The 15,338-nt window shown below is 41.6% G+C and overlaps 1 protein-coding gene across 5 annotated transcripts in view; it reads right to left on the reverse strand.

The window, feature by feature from the left end:
* Positions 1 to 8,425, reverse strand: part of PRR5 (proline rich 5) — a 71,562-nt gene extending 63,137 nt beyond the window's left edge. For all 5 annotated transcript variants that reach the window (XM_075855962.1, XM_075855960.1, XM_075855958.1 and 2 more), the window contains exon 1: positions 8,158 to 8,425. The gene's annotated coding sequence lies outside the window, so the exon portion shown is untranslated. The remainder of the gene's footprint in view (positions 1 to 8,157) is intronic.
* Between the last annotated feature and the right edge of the window lie 6,913 nt (positions 8,426 to 15,338).

Genomic DNA, 15,338 nt, shown 5'->3' on the forward strand with positions numbered 1-15,338 from the left:
TCAAAAATGATCACCTATCCACAGGACCACCACTGCATTGAGGAGGATCTGGGGGTTCAGGACCTTCATTCTCACAACCGGCAGGGCCCTCAGTGATCAGAAAATGATCACCTATCCACAGGACCACCACTGCATTGAGGAGGATCTGGGGGTTCAGGACCTTCATTCTCACAACGGGCGGGGCCCTCAGTGATCAGAAAATGATCACCTATCCGGTAGATAGGTGATAATTTTTGATTCTAGGACAACCCCTACAAATTTGTTTCATTTTTATCAAAAACAGGAGTGGATCTGATCGCCAAAATGAATACAGACCCCAGACCAACCCTGGACAAATACAGGACATTGTCTGTGGTGATGCCCGGAATTGAAGAGGATTGCCGAAACGGGGAGTTTGTATTTAGGGAGTCTGGTCTGGGGTCTGAATTTAGGGGCTGCGTTTTTTAAATGGGTCCACTCTGGTTCTGTATTTCTTTAAAGTGTCTGGAGTTTGGGGGTCTGTATTTATTTTGGGGTGTGATGACTGAAGTCGTGTGCACTTTTTGATATTTATGTGCCCTAGTATGGGAGCGTGTCCTATATAAATGGGCGGGGCATAAGCAAAAATACCAAACACTTTTCACAATCTCCCTGATGTCCCTTCTCCCGTACAAGTCAAACTCCTGTCACTGGCGTTTGTGCGATCACATGATCAGTCACGGGATTACTGCAAATGGCGCTTAGTACATAAGTGGTGAGTAAGAGAAAACCTCTTAAAATCGGAGGGTGGACACATAGCATAGGATCTTGCCTAAATGGCCAGCTGAATCCCTTTATTTCACGTTCTACGTTAGAGAATAATTGCGTAATTCCACGCGGCGTGATGATGTCACCTTAGGAAAACTTTTCCTTGTAACAAGTCGATGTAAAAATTGCCGATCCCTGTTTACTTTACTGCGGTGCTCGAATGGGCAGCATCTTAATTGTCATTTGATGAGGTAACAGCTGGACCTCTGATGTAAGCGCCGCTCCCTGACATTATCATTCAGCACTTTGTTCCCGGTCCCGCAGGTCAAAAAACTAGGAAAAACAGCATCCGACTGGTTACAAAGCAGCCAAGCGAGGAATGTCAACATTTTTGCAATGTTTTTAGAAGCTAATAAAGTTCTTGTTTACACAGAGCCGGAGGATTGAAGCCCAGCGATCACACAAACGAGAATGATGCATTCCTATGTACACGTATTATAGGGACTGTATTCTTAAAGAAGATCTGTCACCTCCTCCTTTTTTAATAAATAATTGCATTCCCCATGAAATACAAGTTCTGGAGAATCTTTTATTAGAACTTTACGTTGCGCCGTTCCTCTGTTATTCTTCCTAGAAATTTATGAATAAATTGACAACTGGGTGTTACCATTCCCCCTCGTCAAAGGGGTGTCTCTCTACATAGTCTGATACTGTGAGCACTGATTGGACAGTGTCAGACTGGGTAGGGATACACCCCCATATGGTAGAACCCTGTTAATTTATTCATAAATTTGTAGGAGGAATAGCAGAGGAATGGCATAATGCAGAGCTCTAAGAAAAGATGTTCGAGTATATACTAAAACAGACATGTCAGGAACGGGTCCTCCTTAATAAATTTAAACATACATGTGCTAATCATTTCACTTCTTGGAGCAGCATTTTGTGCTCCAGAGCTGCTCTTCCTATTGAGATGACCGGAACACTAGTCTACCATTTTGGAGAAAAATCTTCTGGTCACCCAACTGCATAGTATACAGTACACAGATACTTCTGTGCTATTTTCTCTACCCACAAGGGGAATATACTCCTACACCGGACTACGAACACCCACATGACAGCCCACATGCACCCTGGGACAGAGCAATGCCAACTCTCTCTCATAGTGGCACATCTTACTGTATACATACATTGATTTGCGGCTGGTCACTTATGATGTGGATTAGAAGAACCCCACCTCCTAATGACCACATCCCCCACTCTCCTATGATCCAATGAAATAATTTCAATATTATTTTCCAACCTCATCAGCTCCAAACCCATTGTCACATTATCGCTTCCATCCCTGAACACAAACCGCTTCATTAATTTCAATGCCATTTCTGAGATGCTTCAATCTTATCTCCTGATGTGACGGGTTGATTACACAGGAGAACAACACCCAACATTTCCTACAATCCCAATTTTAGACATACAGTCCCAGTATTCAGGGACCTTAAAAAATATCACAACCACAATATTTCTACTTTTAGGTCAGGACTACACACTCTGAGTCACCTGGAGTCCTGATGACATGAAATAATAATTTTAGAGCATCTTTTCTGAAACTCTACATTATTGCCGTACCTCTGTTATTCCTCCTGGAAATTTATGAATTGACAACTAAGTGTTACCATTCCCCTTATCAAATGGGTATGTCCCTACACAGTCTCAGGCCCCATGCACCCGACTGTATTTTTTCCCTCCCGTGAATACTGGCCGTAAATACGGGTCCTTTGTCACACGTTTTTAACCCGTATTTACGGACCCGTGCCCGTAAATACGGGTCGGTTGTCATCAGTATTCCACCCGTATTTACCGACCCGTAAAAAAGGGGAGCTGGAAATGATGTCACAATCATGTCCAAACCCCTTAAAAGGGTCACATGATCGCTCAGACGCCATTTTCTCTGCTTCTCTTTATTCAAAAATTGAAATCCCCTGATGTCGCCTAGCAACGCTCCCGTAATTACGGGTACACACATGTAGCCACCCGTAATTACAGGAGCCCCATAGAGTTCTATGGGCCTGACCGTGCCGTAATTACGGCCTGAAATAGGATGTTCTATATTTTTCAACGGCCTGGGCACCTTCCCGTACGCAAACGGGAAGGTACCCATGGCCAATAGAAGTCTATGGGCCCGTAATTACAAGCGTTTTTACGGTAGTGTGCATGGGGTCTCACTATGTTAGCACTGATTGTACAGTGTCAATCTGTGTAGGGACACACCCCCAACTTGTAACGTCCAGTTGTCAATTTATTCATCAATTTCTAGGAGGAATAACAGAGGAACGGCACAACATAGAGTTCTAAAAAAATATTTACCAGCATTTTTATTTTAAAGGGGTTGTCTCATCATAGAGAATGATGGGGATCCAACAACTGTGTGACCCAACATGCCAAAATAAAGCCCAGCAAAGCTGACAATAGTGGCCTACATCAGACATTTATAGCTTGCGTGCTCGGCCGTTTCCGTAATTCCCATTAACTTGAATGGAGAGAGCTGTTCGCATAAGCGGCCACCCTTTAAGGGGCCTCCATATACTCTTCCTGGTTGTGGTGGCTGGTCCTCCAGTGTTCAGAGTTATACTGGATACGGATCTTCACCTTAGCTAATAGTGGAGGAGGAGGAGGAGGATCAGGAGGAGGAGGGGGGTCTTTCTATGATTATTATTTATTTTAAAGTGCAATCACTTCCATATGAAAAAAGGGGTTAATTATATAACATAAGACAATAAAAACAACAAGTACAATAAACATGAGCCTAATGGATGACAGAGCGGTACAAAAGAAGAGAAGACCCTGCCCACGAGGGCTTACGAACTACAAGGTAAGCGGGAAGGAGACAGATGGTGACGGTAGAAGATGTTCATCCGGTAGAGTAGTGGCCGCCGGGTTGTTGTGGGTACTTTTGAGGGTTTGGATGGTGGGAGAGGGTCTTAGGGTAGAGCATTCCAGAATATGGGGGATGCATGGGAGAAATCTTGGAGTAGATGATGTAAAAAGCAGATAAGGGAAAAGCAGAGAAGAAGGTCTTGTGAGGACCGGAGATCACGTGTAGGGAACCGGGATATATTTGGAGGGAATCGGATGTGGACAGCCTTGTAGGTCATTGAACTGAATTCACTGGGTAATGGGAAGCCAGGGATGGGACTGGCAGCAGAGTTGAGGGTGGACTGGAGAAGTGCAATAGTATTAGATGGGAGACAACAGAGAAGGATGTTGCAGTAGTCTAGGTGGGAGATGATGAGGGCATGTACTAGCATTTGTGATGACTCAAGGTAGAGGAAGGAGCGGATACAAGAAATGTGTTTTAGGTGGAGGTGGCAGAAAGTGGCAATTGAAGGACAGGACAGAATCAAAGGTCATCCCTAGGCAGCGGACTTGTGATACTAGGGAAAGTGTGGAGCCATTAATTGTGATTGAAAATTTTGGTAAGAAGCTTGAGTGAGATGATAAATTTAGCATTCTTCATGTTGATTTTTAGAAAGCGGGAGGAGGAGGATATAGCTGGGAGTCTGGATACACAGGCTACACACCAGCCATAGTACCTCGTTCTATTAGTAAATGTCCCCTTATAGGTCCTATAAAAATGATATATACTATTATATTTATAGAATAAGCGTCCTCCCACGTAAAATTGGATAGGAAAGAACTCCCTGCGCTTCTACTGTCTGCAGCGTACGGCCACCTATTTGGCATCAGTAGCTGCGAGTCTAAAGTAAATCATTTACTGGGACCCGCTATTCAGACTCGGCATCAATGCCTTAAAGGCTCCTTTTATATTAGTTCTGTGCCGAAGCTTCAGCAGAACTTAAGATGTAAAGCTGTCAATCAACAATAACCCTCAGAGTGATTGACGACTGCAGCAAAGTCTGCTGCAACTGCATATAACATATCGAGCAAATGAGCTCTACAGGGGACAAACCATTGAATTCCAGGATAATATAACAGTGGCTAATAAAGAAAATGATATAGTCTATACATGTAACTAAGGCAGTGCACCAATACATAATAGCGTCAACAGGCCTCTAAAAACAATAGTGTCAGCAAAGTGCCCCCATAAGTAGTACTAGCATTGTGGTTTGCCTCCATAGCTAAAGAATGAAATGATAAAATTCTGGCTGCCTGCAACCACCACTAGGGGGAGCTCACTGCATACAGATTTATTTCTACAGCTCCTATTAAAGCAATGGGAACAATATAAATACATATGCAGCAAGTTCCCCCTAGTGGTGACTGCCACATATACATGCCGTTTAAGTCTCTCTTCAACCCAATACCAAGGTAACTATTCCATTTCTCTGATATCGAGCTCTAATTCCCCTGTACAAAAAAAAGAGTTAAATGATACAATTGTGACTACCTACAGCTGCCACAAGAGGGAGCACACTGTATACTGTTATGCATTGAACTCAATAAGAACTCTATATGCAGTAAGCTCTTAAGCGCCCCCTAGTGGTGGCTGTACACAGCCAGAATTTTATTATTTAAAGGGGTATGCCCAACTGATACATTTTTGGCATATCCACAAGAAATGTCATAAGTATCTGATAGATGTGGGTCTCTGTATCAGAAAAGCAAAACTTCAACCGCTATAAAGAGATTTTAAGAAATCAAAAATAAAACCTTTTGGAAAAAGCGATGTATAAGATCACCAGTGATCAGTCCAGAACTTGATCCGATATGAACGGCACCATATAAAGATCCTGATTGTTCATGGATGCTCCTTAGAAATGTTATTCCGGTCATGGTCACTCCTGGGAACACGTCGTCCCAATTTAATTTTGCTCCCTTACCTTCTCTTCTGTATGGTGGCTATACTGAACATAAATCAATGGGATCCTTCCCATAAGGCCGAGCATGCAGGAAGCCCCTCAACAATAGACGGAGCGCCACAACTGTTCCATCGGATGTCATAAATCCTGTAATATCTGCACAGACACCAGCTGAGCATTTCCCAGGAAAATGACAAATGAATGACTACGACTACGACATGGTCACCGCAACGATAAAGTGTCCTCACTATACACGGGACTTTATAATACAGCGCCGCATGACTATGGGGCCACAGATCCTACTAAACTGGGTGCTCTGGAATTACAAGGGTTAACTTTTTGATTTCCTTTAATGTCCATTACGGGCAGTAATATTTGTAGAGTATCTGGAAGAACGTTATATAGACGATCAAGAGTAGATGTAGCAGAGCTGAGTGTGCATTCACTCCTAGTTCTATTCTAATGTGTTATCTGTGTTTATCTGCAGTTCTGTGTTACCCAGGACCACGGATAGTTCTACTGTATTATGCAAACTTACATATGATGCTGTTTCATTGCGTTAAATGACAAATCCAGCTCTGCTACACCTGTTTTAAACATGTTTTAAATAGTTTGAGTGTTCTAAAGGAAATAAATCTAACTTTCATCTAATGTGTATGGAGAGTAGCACATGTCCCGTCCCCCTCTATCTATCTATCTATCTATCTATCTATCTATCTATCTATCTATCTATCTATCTGTCTGTCTGTCTGTCTGTCTGTCTGTCTGTCTGTCTGTCTATCTATCTCATATCTCTCTATCTATCTATCTATCTATCTATCTATCTATCTATCTATCTATCTCAAAGAAGAAAAACCAGCACGCAGGTGAGCTCCAGTGTGAACGCTCCCAATGGGATAGCCAATCCAACATCAATATGGTCAAGGAGGACACCTATTCATTTGGAAATATCTATTTATCTAGACACAGTAATATAAGTCCTTCAGAGCAGGCGATATGGAAAGTTGGTGAATTTCCAATGTCGCCCTCCGTGAGGGCCTTACCCTACCTGTGCCCCCAGGATTTTGTAGCTGGGCCAAGAAGAGGGAGCAGAAAGCCCTGTACCTGGGTAGTTATTGATATGCATGTTTCTCATTTGAGTACCCGCTTCTCTGTGCTCCTCCGTCTCCAGGCCTGGCACCTGCGCCCTGATGTTTACCACAGCTACACTGCTTATTGTCTGGAACATTTCACAATCCAGTATTTTGTTGGTCCTAAACTTGGCAGATTATCGGAAAGTGACACCTCTCTCTATATTACTGGACATTGAAAAGCTTAACCAAGGCCGTAGCTATAAGGGGTGCAGTGATAACAGTTACAAACGGGCCCTGGTACCCGAAAACCCTTCTGCCCTATAATAAAACAGCGGTATTATATATGGCACATGCTGGGTGGGGGCCTGTGACAGATTTTGAATTGGGGACCAGGAGCTTCAAGTTACACCTTTAATCCAAACTAATATAATATAAGTAATATTTATCTATCTATCTATCTATCTCATATCTATCTATCTCATATCTATCTATCTATCTATCTCATATCTATCTATCTATCTATCTATCTATCTATCTATCTATCTATCTATCTATCTATCTATCTATCTATCTATCTCATATCTATCTATCTATCTATCTATCTATCTCATATCTATCTATCTATCTATCTATCTATCTATCTATCTATCTATCTATCTATCTATCTCATATCTATCTATCTATCTATCATCTATCTATCTCATATCTATCTATCTATCTATCTATCTATCTCATATCTATCTATCTATCTATCTCATATCTATCTATCTATCTATCTCATATCTATCTATCTATCTATCTATCTATCTATCTATCTATCTATCTCATATCTATCTATCTCATATCTATCTATCTCATATCTATCTATCTCATATCTATCTATCTCATATCTATCTATCTATCTATCTATCTATCTTATCTTTTTTTAATCTCATATCTATTATCTACCATCAACCAGATCTTGTTCCTATGAGAAGAGGTCGGAGCCGGATAATACAATAAATGATTCTTTTAGTTACACAACTAAATAAATAACAACAACTATTTCCTGTATTCCGTTACAATGTTTCAGTACAGAATTTTTTTTTCCAATATTGATTTATTTTTGCATTAGTAATCAGGGGATCCCTCCAGACAGCCGCTGGATTAACCCCTTCCTACACCTGACAACATTGCATCCATCCGATCAGAGCCGCTGAACGATCCAATGTGTTTTATTTCTGTAAAGCGCAACAATCTGCATTAAGTAATATTTGCACTTGTGCCGCCTGCGTGATGCCCAGCCCTGTCACATACCATCTCATTACGGGCATTGGCTCAGGCACATTTTTGGCATCTCCTTGTAAACGTCAATGGAGGGGACACAGGAAAACCCTGTTTATATATGGAAGACTCCCAGGCTTGGGGGGGGGGGGGGTGCAGGGAAAACACAAGCCGTTAACTGCTTAGGTGCTGGAAACAAGACAAGGATGCAAAGGCAGCAATTTTGGGGGGTGCCCAGGAATGATCAGTTATTCTACCCCCACAGGTAATTTGGGACTCACCTGATTCACTGTGCTGCTGATGGTTCTTGCATTCACAGAGGATCCCAGTCCAGATCTCAGGGATCTGTCAGGCAGAGGCAATGGTTGGGAGGATTTGGGGGGTATAGGGAGGCTGGGGGGGGTGATAATCAAATAGAGTCCCACGCGTCAGCTCCTCCAGCCCCCCCTCCAGACAGGACAATCCCTGGCCCTGGCGTGGAGCTGTCTAAGGCTTGATCCCTTTTTGCTTTGCTGCCATCCCTGCTTGCTGTGAGTTCCTCCCCTGCCTCCACCCCAGCCGCTGCCTCATCTCCTCCCATTCTGTGATATTACAGGACCAGAGCTATGCAGGCAACAAACAATAACCTACAATCACAATGGAAATTGTCTTATGTGACTGTTAATTTTTTAATAGAAATTGCGCTTCGCCCAAATGATTGTCACCCAGCTTTCCCAGACTCCTGAATGGCAGATCTAGAAGTGCAATGCTACAACTCCCTCTGCTGCATAACAATCCCTTTTGGAACTGTAATAGCGGCCATATTAATTGTCCCCCAGCTTTCCCAGAAACAGATGAATTTTTAACAGGCTGACAGAAGATGATTTTAATGAGTTGCTGTTTCTTTAAGAGGTACAGTGACAGAATGGGCAAAGCCTGGGGCATTGCGAGGGGGGACTGGCGAGGCATCAACAAGCCACTTTGCTAGGACCAGGGTATTTAGATACATGGCTAACTGAGTATTTGCCAAGAAATTAAAAACAATGACTTTGGGCACAGCTGCTGCACACCTCTTATTACTGTGTGTCATTTTATGTAACAACAGAAGCGTCTTCAGTTGTGTAAATAAGTCTTACATGGGTGGACTTTCTATAAGGGCATGTGATTCTGAAATATAGTCCCTCTATCAGTTTAACATTGGGATCTACCTCCAGAGCAGAAATCCTTATTCAGCTAAAAATTAGAAAGTGTCAATAAAAGCTGATTGTGGGGACCCCCTTCTATGTAGGGACCATGAGACCCCTATGTCTAGGACAGACAAGCTTTAGGGTGCATCCCAACAGGGCGGTAATGAGAGTCTGACCATAACTGCACCCCAAACATGGTGGTCATTGCCCCCCATACACAGAATACATTCTGCTATAAATGACGTCAGCTTTCTGCTATGAGTGCCCTAGGACTGGCATCGGCACCAGGCTTAGGAGAGCCATGGCAATCTGGGTAAATATGTTTTGCACTTGTCATGCCTAGGGTAGGGTAGACAGAGGGTCCACTGAGGGGGTCCAAGTGCCCACATACACCTGCAGTAAACCCTGGGGTTCAGATTGCTCCCACTTATAACAATACATTATAATAGTAATGCAATATTCTAATATAATATTTATATTTTATATTTTATTCTTGGGCAACATATGGTAAGGAGGAGGGGTTCCCTTACAATATTTTGCCCAGGACTTTCACAAACCTTGGTGTGGCTCTGTATATACCGATGTAGCAGTGCCGAACATGTTATTTAATGGGGTTGTCTTATCAGAGAAAAGCCCTTTCAAAGTAATGCCACTAGAGGTGCCACCCCCCAAGATGATGGCCAGATATGTAGTATTACTTGGGGCTCATTCAGGCTGTCTATATAATACATTGGCACTCAAATTCACCGTTTTTATAGGCTCGCCTAAGGGGGTCCAAGGTGATACGCCTTAATGGGGCATATGGACAGAGGTTATCTTCATGGGACAAGCTAATTATTTTATCTACCAGGATATCAATAGTGAGACATCCGGCCGTCCTCGGACCCCCAGATACAGACACAGCAGCTCAGTGTAGGAGGAGACCCCCCTGTATTATCTTGGTATACATGAACATCAGGCTGGACCTGGCATCGTAGTTTTGGTTTCTCCTCTAGAGCCTCCTTTCTTTGATAACCTACAGACAGTAGATGAAAGGGCAGATCGAAAGGACTAACACATGACTTCATGATCAGACTACACAGGGTTGATTGTAGTCTGTAACCATGGAGACACATAGGTCTGCATTGGAGCTGAATACAGAACTAGATTTCTAATCAAAACCATTTGTGATGTTGCTTCATTTATTGTTTTAAATAGATTATACCAATAAAAACAATGGACATGCCCTTTAATTATGGTACAGTGAGTCAGCAAGTTCTCCAACTTTATAATAGACTTTTAGGTGTTTCAATTCCTCACCATTTTCAAGATCACTATCTGCTTTCAGTGAATGGAAAGTGCTTGCTTAAGCTCTGTACACACCACATCAGAGCCCTACGTCGGAAGGATATCCTGATGTAAATCTTCAGAGGAAGGCTGCAACGTATCCCACTATATAGGCATACGGAAGATACATCACCCATTGGACGCCACTGAAAAGAAACATATACCGAACAGAATACGTTTTTTTACTATGTACCTTTTTACTGCAAACACTATATATATTATATACATATATACTGGCTCGGTGTGTGCCTAAAGGATACACTTGGCGAATTGGGTGCCTACAGATACGTTGGGCGCACCCTACTTCCACACAACTACAGTTAGATACATTGTATCAGTGTAGGTAATCCTCTGTGATCTAAACACATCAAGAGTAGAAATCTCTCTCCTGCTCTTAGTGTTTTGTTACAATGTATCAGTGAAATAAAACCTACCAGCCTGGAGTCCAGACGGTTTAGCTCACAGAGGATTATCTAGACAGGATACATTGTAGCAAACCTTCAGCTATAAGAAGTATAAGGTATGGATTTTCAGTTTATAAATTTAAACAAGAATGGTCAGCTAGCAGAGGTCTTGAAAATGTTGGGGAATATAAACACAAAGTATAATAAAAAGTTGTAGAACTTTTCATTACACAATGATTAAATGAACTCTCCAGGCAAAGCTGATACACTGTGTTATTCCTAATGCAGAGCCTGAGGGGGCGGGGCATGACACAGGGATTCTCTCATTGGTGTTCTTTGAATTCTTGTGTCATGCTCCGCCCCCTGCACTAGGCTTAACTGCAGTGTATTCGTTTTGCACGGAGTATTCCTTTAAGTGTCAGTGTGATAAGTTTATTATTTTCAGGTTGGGGGTTTGGAAATGAAAGGTTAATAGTTTCATGTGAACTAGTTGCAATATAACCAGATATTATTTCTCTCTTGTAATAAACGGCTGACCTCAGCGTCTCTACATCACAGCGCGCTCCAGAGAAGCTGAGACTGCGACACTCAGTTTATAGCTGTGAGGGAAGGAGCCCGGACTGGTGGAAGTGTGACAAGAGCTTCCGAAAATGTCACGTGAAGAACAACTGCAAAACACTCAGTAAGTTTAACCCCTTCCCTCCGCAGTCATTTTTTTTTTTCGTTTCTTCATTTTTGATTTTTTCTCCCCACCTTCCAAAAGCCAGAACTTTTTGATTTTCCGTCGATATAGCCGTATGAGGACTTGTTTATTGCGGGACGAGTTGCAGTTTTTCACGGCGCCATTTATTGTACCATATAATGTACTGGGAAACTGGAGAAAAATTATTTGTGGGGTGGAATGGAAAAAAAAAAACAGCGGTTCCTCCATTGATTTTTGGGTTTCGTTTTTATGGCGTTCACCGTGCGGTAAGATCGTCATATTGACTTTATTCTGCGGATCAACACGATTACGGCGATACCAAATTTATATCGATTTTTTACGTTTTACTACTTTTACAAAAAAATAACTAATCGTTCAAAATAAAATTAGTTTTGTGTCGCCACATTCTGAGAGCCAGGCATTTTTATTGTGAGGGCTTGTTTTTTGCGCGGCGAGCTGAAGTTTTTATTGGTATTATTATGGGGTGCATGGGACTTTTTGATAATTTTTTATTCCATCTTTTGTGGGAGATGAGGTGCCCAAAAAACAGCGATTCTGGCGTCTTAATTAATTTTTTTTTTACTGTGTTCGCCGTGCGGGTTAAATAACGTTATATTGGAATAGTTTAAACATTACGGACGTGGCAAAACCCGTTATGTTAATTTTGAAAATGGAAAAAATGTGGAAAATTTCTTTCAAATGGGAAAAAGCTTATTTTTGGTACATTAGAAAAAACTTTATTTACCTGTGTTTTTCTTCTTTTTATTAGTCCCCCCCAGGGGAATTGATCCGGGGATATATGCACTTGCATGACATACTGCTGTATTGTTTTTACAGGCTCCTATTAAGCTTAATAGTGGCACAAACATGGCAGACCTGGGGGGCCTTTATTAGGCATCCAAGCTCTCATGACGCCTATCGGCACCCTGCGATCGCGCTGCCCCCTCCTTCTAACAGCTTAGATGCTGTGGTCGCCATTGACCGCAGCAGCTGAGGGGTTAAACAAGGGCTTAAACTAGCGGGATCCCGCTAGTTGCGGTGAAGTGTCGGCGGTAACATACCGCCGACACGCGGATCTTATGGAGCAGACTCAGGGGTTAAAGGGAATATCCACTAAAAAACACTATATATATATAAAAATGATTATTTTTTTCTAGATAGGTCCAAACTCCTGTGCTGACTAATTTCTTAATATATCTTTATAGCGGTCGGAGCTTTGTTTTCCTATTACACAGCTCCAAATCCATTGCATAGTCATATAGTTGAAGGATTATATTCTACCACCACTAGAGGGAGCTTAGGAGTTTACGGCATACTGTTTATACATTGAATTCAATGATAACACAGTATGCAGTAAGCTCCTCAGTTCCCCCTAGTGGTGCCAGAATTGTAATTATTTAACTCTATTTCCATGCATGGGATTTGGAGCTGTGTATCAGAAGAACAGAGCTCCGATAGCTATAAATATATATTAAGAATTAAGCTAAAAATCACATAATATTAAATGGTGGACAATTTATTTAATTAAAAGATCAATTCTGGGAAAGTCAAACATTCACCTCTTAATATAAAATGTCCTTTCTCTTCTGTTTCTCGGAAAGCTGGGTGACTCTATAGTGTACTTATCTTATATACATTGTGTTTCAATTCCTTTTTTACATATTTCTGCTTGTCAGTGAATGGAATTTTTTTAAATAATTTCCTCTAGAGGCTGCAAACCTGTACTGACCTAATACTTCTCACAGATGAAGGTTTGTTACAATATATCCAGTCTAGAGAATCCTCTATGAGATAAATACACCTACAACACACATCTCTCACTGTTCAGATAGTTTGCTACAGTGTAGCACTGCAGGTAAAATGTATCAGTCCGGAGTCCAAACTCTTTGGGTGGCAGAGAATTGTCTGTACTGGATGCAATTGTAGTAAACCCTCAGCTGTAAGGAGTATTAGGTGTGTGCAGATTTTAAGCCTTTGGGTGTGAATAAAAAGATTTCTATTCACTGACAGGAAGCAGGTATCATGAAAATGCTGACAAAGTACATTAGAAAATTGCAGAACGTATCTTTATACAATGATTAAGCTTCATGTACATACAACTGGAAAACCTTTTTAGTGATACAACATCATGATAAGTGACTCCTTAAATAGCTGGGTCACTTATTTACTGAATCTTAGGGTCAGTTCACACGTAGTGCGGATTTTCCACAATGGATTTAGTTGCGGAAAATCTGCAGCATAATACAATAGCTGCGTAAATTCTGAGCGGAAAAAACGCTCAGAAATTGACCTGCGGTACGTTTTCTTAATCCGCAGCATGACATTTGTATTTGCGTAATCGCATGAATTCAATGGGGTGGTAAAAACCGCAACAAATAGCAGATGTTGCAGTTTTATTTGCGGCGGAAAAGCAGCGATTTTCAGCAAAACTCAAAAAAAAAAATCTTATACTTACCTAAAATTCTGTGTTTCTTCGTCCAGGCTCCTGGGGCGATGTTTTATCCCATGTGACCACTGCAGCAAAACACAGGCTGCAACGGTCACATGCGATGAAACGTCATCCCAGGGCTGCAGAACGTCAAGACGTCGGAGGGACGCTTCACCATGGAAAGTATCCATTTTTTTTAGTGCAGGTTTTTCGTAGTGGACTGAAAAACTGCACCACAATTTGTCCGGAATTCCTCACGGCGCACAGGGCGGATACTCTGTCTTCTTTTACGCAGCGTACAGCCCTGAACATAGCCTTATATTTCTAACAAGCTGTTGAGTTATAAGGGTTTATGAGTTTAGAAAAATGGTCAGAAAGAGCGCCAGCGCCACTCTTGTCCATTGGCTAAATGTGGTATTGCAGCTCAGCCCTGTTGAAATAAATAGGGCTGAACTGCAATACCACACACAGCCAAAGAACAAAAGTGGCGCTGTTTCCTTAATTTAAAAAAAAGTAGATATTTTTTTTTTTAAATCTCATATACCCTTACATTGTAACATCTGCCTAACCAAAGTTCCTTTGGGATTTCTTATGACATTTGAAAGTCCCACCTGATCTAGTATCGGTAATATCTAAACCGTAGTCTTATACTTACACTTCCCCTTTTGGTGCCATCAGGAGGTCTTGGAGGAAGTGGTGACATATACAGATTATATTACTTCATGAACAAGATCCAACGAAACCATGTAACATCAATGTCACCGAAAACTACAACTGGTGACAAGATGGGGGGTGTTTATTTAGAAAAAAAATTAAGCACTGTTGCCCTGCAGCCCCAGGGTCCTGGATTCAAGTCCAACCAAAGGGAACATCTGCAAGTTTATATGTTCTCCCCGTGTTTGCGGTGGTTTCTTCCAAGTTCTCCCATTTCCTCCCACACTCCAAAAACATACAGGTAGGGAAATTAACTTGGATTCCATTTTTTTGCCGCTATTTGCTTAGAACTTTTTGGAATAATTTCTCTATTTACATTTTCCATTTTTTTTCTTTTATTTTAATTTTCTCAACATATTAATAGTTTCTGCTTGCAGGGCTCAGAAAGCAATAAAGTCATTACCGATAAGACGTTGTGTGTATAATTAGTTCATCATTATGTAGTCAGGGAAATTAGCTGCTTAACATAGTTGCGACATATTCTAGGACGGTCGGAAGAGTGGCGCTTCCTGCGTTAATGCGGATGATGGTTGTTCTTGTCTTTATATAAGAGAGTACAAACTGATTAAAAGCCTTTATACAATGATATGACATATTCTATAACGCTAGGGACAGGGGGTTCTTGACTAAATACATTAAATATTGGGGGACTAGTGGATGCAACATACTGGGAGGCTCCAGAAAAAAGGAGAGGCCTACCGGATTCCCGCCAGAGAAGACA

Source organism: Rhinoderma darwinii, chromosome 3 (assembly GCF_050947455.1).
Source record: "Rhinoderma darwinii isolate aRhiDar2 chromosome 3, aRhiDar2.hap1, whole genome shotgun sequence".
Taxonomy (NCBI): Eukaryota; Metazoa; Chordata; class Amphibia; order Anura; family Rhinodermatidae; genus Rhinoderma; species Rhinoderma darwinii.